The sequence below is a fragment of the Centruroides sculpturatus genome, unplaced genomic scaffold (assembly GCF_000671375.1).
Source record: "Centruroides sculpturatus isolate CEXI.00-Female unplaced genomic scaffold, Cexi_2.0 scaffold710, whole genome shotgun sequence".
NCBI classification, from domain to species: Eukaryota; Metazoa; Arthropoda; class Arachnida; order Scorpiones; family Buthidae; genus Centruroides; species Centruroides sculpturatus.
In genome coordinates, this window is record NW_019385086.1 from 388,654 (window position 1) to 397,336 (window position 8,683).

Sequence of the window (8,683 nt, forward strand, 5' to 3'; positions counted from 1 at the left end):
GTACAGTATTGTACGTATAGGATTATACATTAATTGTTAATAGTAAATTAATTTTTTTTCTGGTAGGAGAATTCTATTATCCGCGATGACCCTTGAGACATCATTCCTGAAATAAAGAACTATCTCAGATAAGTGTCTGCACACAAATCATTGGCAATAAAACCTCCTCTTGTGAAGCAATTTTCAATGATGTTTTGTGGAACTTAACACGCAGAAAAAAGCTTTCTGTGTAGTAATTTAATGTCCTGAGTATTGTTAACACATAATGTATGTGTATAAGTATTATGTTTAACCATATTTCTGTATATTATTTTCCTGGTTGTTAAAGGAAAGTACTGGAATTGTATCAAATTTTTACCATTCTCGATGTTTTAAAATTCTCTGAACCCAAAATAAATAAATAAATAAAAAGTGGAAATTCCATGGGTGTATGTGTGTGTGTTGGTCTCTATTTAATTTAATATCACATAGAACATAGAACAAACACTAAGAAGCGAAATTTGGCACGGTAACTTGAATACAAGGGACGTTGATACTATCCAATTTTTATGGTTAAAGGTCAAGGGGTGAAGAGATAGAGGGTTAACTTACGAATTTTATTAACAGTATATAATACTGTTATATAAATATTTAATGTAAGGGGATTAAGATAACCTTGAAATTGAGAAAAATTGAAAAATCTGTGTCTATTGAGCATCACCGATTTAAATTTTCTAGACACAAATAAAACGAAAAGTTAAAAATAACGAAGTCACCTTTCAAGCTTTTTCATTTGTTATTTATATAAAATAACTTAAGCGTTTAACAGTAGTATGTGACATAAGCGATGACGTATTATCTACGTAGCGAGCTGTTTTTATTTCAAAAACGTAATTAGGACAGTGCTAACAGCACGCTTAACTTCCTCCCCAAACTTTTAATTTAGTACACCGATTGAAAGGAATTAAAACTTTTAATTAATATTTTGTCTATTCGTCATACACAGGTTTTTACTTATAAATTAAGAAGAAAATACGTTGGAGGAGGAGTATTATAAGAGAAAAATGGTCGTTTGAAACAGCTGTCTTCACTTATGTCTGCTACCCCCTTCGACGTTAATGAAATGGTCTGTAGAGGTATAAATTCATGCAGTGAAAACACTATCAAGCTTTAACTACTTAACACGTGAGTAAAATTTATATTTCTCAGTAATTCTAGTGTTATCTCTTATATACAAATAAGTGAAAGTTTAGCATAAAAGTTAGAAAATTGCTGCGTATGTAAAACATACCAAGACTAATATAGTGCATACTATAAGACAATAGACACGCATATTTTAGTAGTGAATAACCTTTCGTTCGGACTGTTTATTTTAGTACGCTAAATTTTCCTCCCTTTTTTTATATATTTTAAGTTTAAATTTAAATATTACTGTTTAAAAAAGTAGGTTTAACGTTATACACTAGAATTAAAGGTAAGTGTACTGTATTATTAACTATTTGAGCCTTTATCTCTTCATATATTAAATATTTAATACATTTAAGAACTTGGCAGAATACAGTGAAACCTGCGTAAGCCGGACTCGTACGGTATTAATTATTTTTCTCGGTTAGGCAGGTTTCCGTTTTGAACGGGTGTTTTTTAACACAGAAAATTCCTAAGAATTTTTCCCGTTTAGACAGATTTATGTATATAATTTTATAATTATTTTATTATAGTTTGTTAATATCTTATACTTAACTAGATACAATCTATGTACGGCAGTAAAACCTNAACGTCGAACGTCGAGCACCATTATCTTGTAAGTGGCGCTCGACGTTCGACGTTCACGTTTTACGGATGAAAACTTCGGTCGCAACCTCTCTAATATTTAAATACAGTAGAGCCTCGATTATCCGACACCTCGGTTAACCTACCTGTGTCTAACCGTTAAAGCTAAAAACTAAAATTATAGATGTAAAAAATAAGTAAAACCTGTGTAAGCCGGAATCGCACGGTAACAAATACTTTATTCGGTTTGGCAGGTTTCCGTTTTAAACAAGTTCATTTTTAACAGAAAATCGCACCGTTTTGGACAGGTTTTAATGTAATCGTTATGAGAGATTAGTTATTTTGTATATGTTTTCCTAGTAACGTATTAATAAGAATAGGCTGTAACTTTTATGTGGCTACTTGATAACAATAGCTATTATATAATTGAACATTGTTGTATCTTCGAATAATAGCTGCTGTTATTGGATACAATAAACTATTATGCTCTTAAATTATTTACATATTTCACATGTCGACAAAATAGCACGCGTGTTAACAATATTACTGACATCTAATTATCTCTCATATAATAATATTCTATTACAATGACTGGTAGATATTTTCTATTTGATGTACAGTACAAACGTATAGAAAGTGTTTCAGTACAGTACATTAGTGTTTTATTATAATTAAAGTTTATTTATTTGTAAATAATTATTCAAAACATACGAGTTTAAACTTATAAAGTTAGACTTCCGGGTTTAAAGTGTTTTTAAAACATTTAAAGGTGAATCATTCGTGTTTTTAAAGTAATTTTTAAAGGGGTGAATGCTCAGACAGACTTGTCTTAAAACTAGATTTACATTTAATTAAAATTATTAATATAGAAATAGAAATAGGTTAATCAGTGTATTTTATTATTACGTCAAGAGTTACTGTGATTCATATGTCAAGTACCACTGTCGATATGGTGTTTACATCAGGAAACGTTGAAGAAATTACTTATGATTTGACAAAATTTATTTATGATTTTTAATCATAATTTGTATTTATTACAAAGACAATAGTTATATAATAATGTTATTATCTGCTGAAAGAATACTGTTGAAAAAAAAAGAATAATAGGAAGAGGAAAAAGTTGAAGTTTCTACGTTTTAGATGACCTCCAAAAGTCGCGGTTTTTATTCTTCATGAGTTGAAGTTTCAAATTATTCAATTACATTAACAAAATAAATATATATCTAGTATTTTTGGAATGAAAAGGGTATAAGAGCTTTGTATATACAGATACAGATTGTTTGGCGTAAAGTGCTACGACTCAATAGCGNAGGAAAAACACTCTTAATAGAAATAAAACACAGAAAAATAATTTAAAAAAAACTTTAAATTTTTTTTCAAAATTTTTGTGGGGTAAGTTGTTTGTTATATTTTTTTTTTTTTTTTTTTTTTTTTATAAATCTCGTCCCTACCTTCAAAATTAAGCTTTTTGCCATTTTGTAATAATAATATTAAAAATTACATATTAAAATTACACATTATGTGTAGTGTTACACTAGTATTCGGGTATATTCTATGTATTACTATTAGACACGCGGTAGATCACAATAGTATTCGGACAGAAGAAATAAACAATGATAGAATAAAATATTTTATACATTTAAAGCTGAATTGGATTGAGATCGGGTGATTATGGAGGCCAAGGAAGTACAGTACTTTTATATAGTGAACATCAAGAAACTGATTTTCGAAGTGTGCTTTTGATCATTGTCATGCTGAAAAACAAACCCTCGATGCCTTAATCTTAACCTGACTTTAATTTTCTTAAAATGTAAAAGTTACTTTAAGTATTTATAACAGCTAAATAGCAATTGTTAACAAGGTAGACACGAATCGCATAAATGTTTCCAACACCGATACATCACTTGTGTTTGTATATTACTAAATAATAGGAAATCTAATTTAATATATAGACTATATGTACAATATGCACAGGACCACAATAATTTCGTATATTGAATGTTGTAGTAATTACTTACGGAAGGAAAGCCAATAATAAACTAGATATTCCTGATTTCTATATGAAAACGTTACGCTTCCGATAAACATAATTACAGAAGAAAGCGCCGAAATGATTCCAAATCTAAACATAGATCTTGCATATATTAACGCTTGCTTTTAAATTTCTAATTACATTAATTCACTTAAACTCAATCAACAAGAATATATTTCCATATTTATCACGGTGAGAATTAAATTTTAACACAAGAATTTAAAATTACAAAGTTAGACTTCCGGGTTTAAAGTGTTTTTAAAACTTTTAAAGGCGAATCATTTATGTTTTTAAAGTAATTTTTAAAAGGTGAATGCTCAGACAGACTTGTCTTAAAACTAGATTTACTCCTTATTAAAATTATTAATATAGAAATAGAAATAGGTTAATCAGTGTATTTTATTATTACGTCAAGAGTTACTGTGATTCATATGTCAAGTACCACTGTCGATATGGTGTTTACATCAGGAAACGTTGAAGAAATTACTTATGATTTGACAAAATTTATTTATGATTTTTAATCATAATTTGTATTTATTACAAAGACAATAGTTATATAATAATGTTATTATCTGCTGAAAGAATACTGTTGAAAAAAAAAGAATAATAGGAAGAGGAAAAAGTTGAAGTTTCTACGTTTTAGATGACCTCCAAAAGTCGCGGTTTTTATTCTTCATGAGTTGAAGTTTCAAATTATTCAATTACATTAACAAAATAAATATATATCTAGTATTTTTGGAATGAAAAGGGTATAAGAGCTTTGTATATACAGATACAGATTGTTTGGTGTAAAGTGCTACGACTCAATAGCGAAGTTGCGGCCAAAAGTTTTCATCTGTAAAACGTGAACGTCGAACGTCGAGCACCATTATCTTGTAAGTGGCGCTCGACGTTCGACGTTCACGTTTTACGGATGAAAACTTCGGTCGCAACCTCTCTAATGGCTCGGAAAATATGCTTCTAACGCAATAAAAGTTTGATATTTCAGACGAGTCTGTTTAATGCCATAAAAAATAAACCCTGGTCTATCCCTTCTTCTATGTGGGGCGACAGACTGCATGGAAATTTCAAATGGAACACCCAATTTTTTTTTTAGATTTTTGTATTTTTTTATTAATAAAATCATAAACTTTTATCGAAAACTTTTTTCTCTGTGTCAAAGAAAAATAGTTAAACTCTTAAAAGCAATTTGTACCAAGGAGGTTTTAGTATATAACCTTCATGGTTTGTACTCGGTAGTGCATTATAGATAGGAATGGCCCTAGGTAAATTTGAATTACGGGACATTATGTACAGTATTGATTTCAAACATTTTTTTTCGGGCAATTTTGGGTAAATACTCTGGTATTATCGTTCGTATTTTAACTCCATTTCTGCGCTGTGTCAGTGCATCCTGTACCCGCACCACACCGGCAATCTAGAATACCCAAATATGGCAAAATTTAAATTTCCATATTTTTAATGCTGTAATGGGTTTAGAAAAGATTGATTTAGGTCCTCTGTCGGTTGGTTTCCCAGGCAATTTCCTTTTTTTGCCCATGGGATAATTAACAATTTATAACATTAATTCGATTGCCTCAATTTTTGATGTAATTATTTATTTATTTATTATTAATAACAAGTAACATCTAATGATAAACAATATTTGATACTTACTACCGACTTAGTTAATAATTTTATAGTTTTTACTCATAATAACACTTATTCTAATATAAAAAAGGAATCATTTTAACGCTTTATATCTAATTTTTACCTTAAAATATAATGTTTTATCTTAGGCATTACCTTTTAGCTGAAATTCTGCCAATAATGGATTCTCTTTAGCGTTAGTAAATGTAATAATTTTGATATTACAGAAGAATTTCCTATTGAGAATTGCCTTTTCTATAGATTACAGTAATTAATCTTTCCCTGTACTTATAAAAGTATTTACCAATCAGAAAGCGATACTTCTACTTTATTGTTCAAGCCAGTTTTTAAGGAAATTAAGAATGTTATTAAGTTATATAATCCGTAATAAAAAATTATTATTGATAGAAGGAAGGAAAACAGAAAAAATATTAATTTAGGAAATTGCTACCATCGAAAAAATTCGTATATCATATTGTTAAACAATAGGAAAATTATATAAGCAATTTCTTATTATTGGTAACTAACTTAAATATTTTTCAGACCAACTAGAGATTGTTTATGTCCGTGAAATACATTTTTACGGAAATAATTATTGGAACTCCGGGCATACCAGATTTGGTTTGATAGCATACAGCAATGCAACAATAGCAACAGCAATGCAGTTTTCCAGAAGCAGCGACCAAAACGGTTGCTGCTTCTGGAAAACTTGGTTCCTATTAAGGTATTACACAAGGAAACTTTCACTCGAGCAATCCATTTGTCGGGTGCGAACCCGCGACTAAGCATGCCTGTACAACACATCGAATGATAATACGCACACCTGACGGAGTTTAAAGGCCGTATAAAAGCATGATGTCGTTCTAACTTGATAGTGAGGGGCTGTTAAGGATAATTTAGGCCACCATAGACTTTGAATGCCACAGACACACCACTAGTATACACGATCGTAACACGAACAACAGCGAAGGCATCTTTGTCCACTATCCAGAAGAGTCAGGTGTAAGCTAACTCCAGAACTCCGTCTCCTTCCGTACAATTAGCAGGTAATTAGCATAGATAAATTTGCATTCACAGCAACTGGCACAGTAATACGTTCAGTAAATACACACATATCGAGACGGTCCCAAGAAAATCTTGGAACCGTCTCGATCTATTCAACTAGTGACTATAAGAATGACGTAAAAATAACACGTAAAATTCAAACAAAAATAAATAAATTTAATTAAAATAATCAATCGAAAACACTTTAAAATTATTATTAATAACTTTATATAACTAAACATTTATATATAACTCTTGACGTAATAATGAAATACACTGATTAACCTATTTCTATTTCTATATTAATAATTTTAATAAGGAGTAAATCTAGTTTTAAGACAAGTCTGTCTGAGCATTCACCTTTTAAAAATTACTTTAAAAACATAAATGATTCGCCTTTAAAAGTTTTAAAAACACTTTAAACCCGGAAGTCTAACTTTGTAATTTTAAATTCTTGTGTTAAAATTTAATTCTCACCGTGATAAATATGGAAATATATTCTTGTTGATTGAGTTTAAGTGAATTAATGTAATTAGAAATTTAAAAGCAAGCGTTAATATATGCAAGATCTATGTTTAGATTTGGAATCATTTCGGCGCTTTCTTCTGTAATTATGTTTATCGGAAGCGTAACGTTTTCATATAGAAATCAGGAATATCTAGTTTATTATTGGCTTTCCTTCCGTAAGTAATTACTACAACATTCAATATACGAAATTATTGTGGTCCTGTGCATATTGTACATATAGTCTATATATTAAATTAGATTTCCTATTATTTAGTAATATACAAACACAAGTGATGTATCGGTGTTGGAAACATTTATGCGATTCGTGTCTACCTTGTTAACAATTGCTATTTAGCTGTTATAAATACTTAAAGTAACTTTTACATTTTAAGAAAATTAAAGTCAGGTTAAGATTAAGGCATCGAGGGTTTGTTTTTCAGCATGACAATGATCAAAAGCACACTTCGAAAATCAGTTTCTTGATGTTCACTATATAAAAGTACTGTACTTCCTTGGCCTCCATAATCACCCGATCTCAATCCAATTCAGCTTTAAATGTATAAAATATTTTATTCTATCATTGTTTATTTCTTCTGTCCGAATACTATTGTGATCTACCGCGTGTCTAATAGTAATACATAGAATATACCCGAATACTAGTGTAACACTACACATAATGTGTAATTTTAATATGTAATTNAATCCAGAAAAATAGCAAAAACTTTACTTCTCTTTTTTAGTAACTGCGATTGTATTAATGTCAGTAAAACAAATAAGGCTTTTTGCGTGCCCCTTAATAACGTATAAAATCGTCATTAAGTCCGACTTTACTCGAGATATGACACTCGATCCCCCTTTATCGCCCCATCCCGTCGACCTTTAACTCCCAAAATATAATATCATTAATCTACCTAATAAACAAACCTCCCTGCAAAAATTTCAAAAATTTTCGACAAAAAGCACAGGAGTAATTAAGCTTTAAAGAGGGTGAACAAAGTCGTGTCCCACTGTTACGGCTAACGGGAATCTTATAAAGGCAGCCATACACGTTAAGTTAATCCTCAAAGGATTAACCATGCATGCCTGACCTTGAGTAATTCCTGATAGTGTGTGGGGGAAAACTTAACAGTTTTGGCGGACTGTATCTACCACCGGAGTAGAATAGAAAAACCATTTGATTTTCCTGACCTTAACGTGTGTGTCGTTCAGTTGTGAGACCGCTGAGTAGTTAGAACAATGTCTCGTGAATGTTTGGAAGAATTATTTTCTATAACCTTATTAACTTTTATTATTTATAACCTAATAAATTAATTTTTCAGATGAAAAATTTCTTGAGTAAATTAAAATTATAAATAATTTTAATATTTAGAAAACTTCTCAATTCATTTCTTCCGTTTTCTTAAAAGATCTCGATACTCTATGTCATTTTCTTTTACATTTTAAAAAAATTATTGTTTTAATATCCAAGTAAATTAAAACACGACAACTTAAAATAAGACAAAGTTTAATAAATTCTTTTTAATTATTAAATTATAAAATTAATTTGCGATAATAATGTTTACAATTTGTACTAATATCGGATGTGGTTGAGAATTATTAATATATATTCGTCTATAAAATTTAATCCATGAATTTTTTTGGTAGTAAAATCGACTTGCCATTGTCTTTCGCTGATAATTGATGCTTTTTAACATAATCTATAGCCCAAGATTTCTCTTGAAA

The 8,683-nt window shown here is 29.7% G+C and overlaps 1 protein-coding gene across 3 annotated transcripts in view; it reads left to right on the plus strand.

Annotated features, from left to right (window-relative positions):
- The first annotated feature begins 835 nt into the window (after positions 1-835).
- Positions 836-8,683, plus strand: part of LOC111634469 (patched domain-containing protein 3-like) — a 20,935-nt gene continuing 13,087 nt past the window's right edge. The window contains exons 1-2 of one of the 3 annotated variants that reach the window (XM_023379243.1): positions 836-869; positions 986-1,164. The gene's annotated coding sequence lies outside the window, so the exon portion shown is untranslated. The other 2 variants (XM_023379242.1, XM_023379244.1) reach the window with 2 other exon arrangements.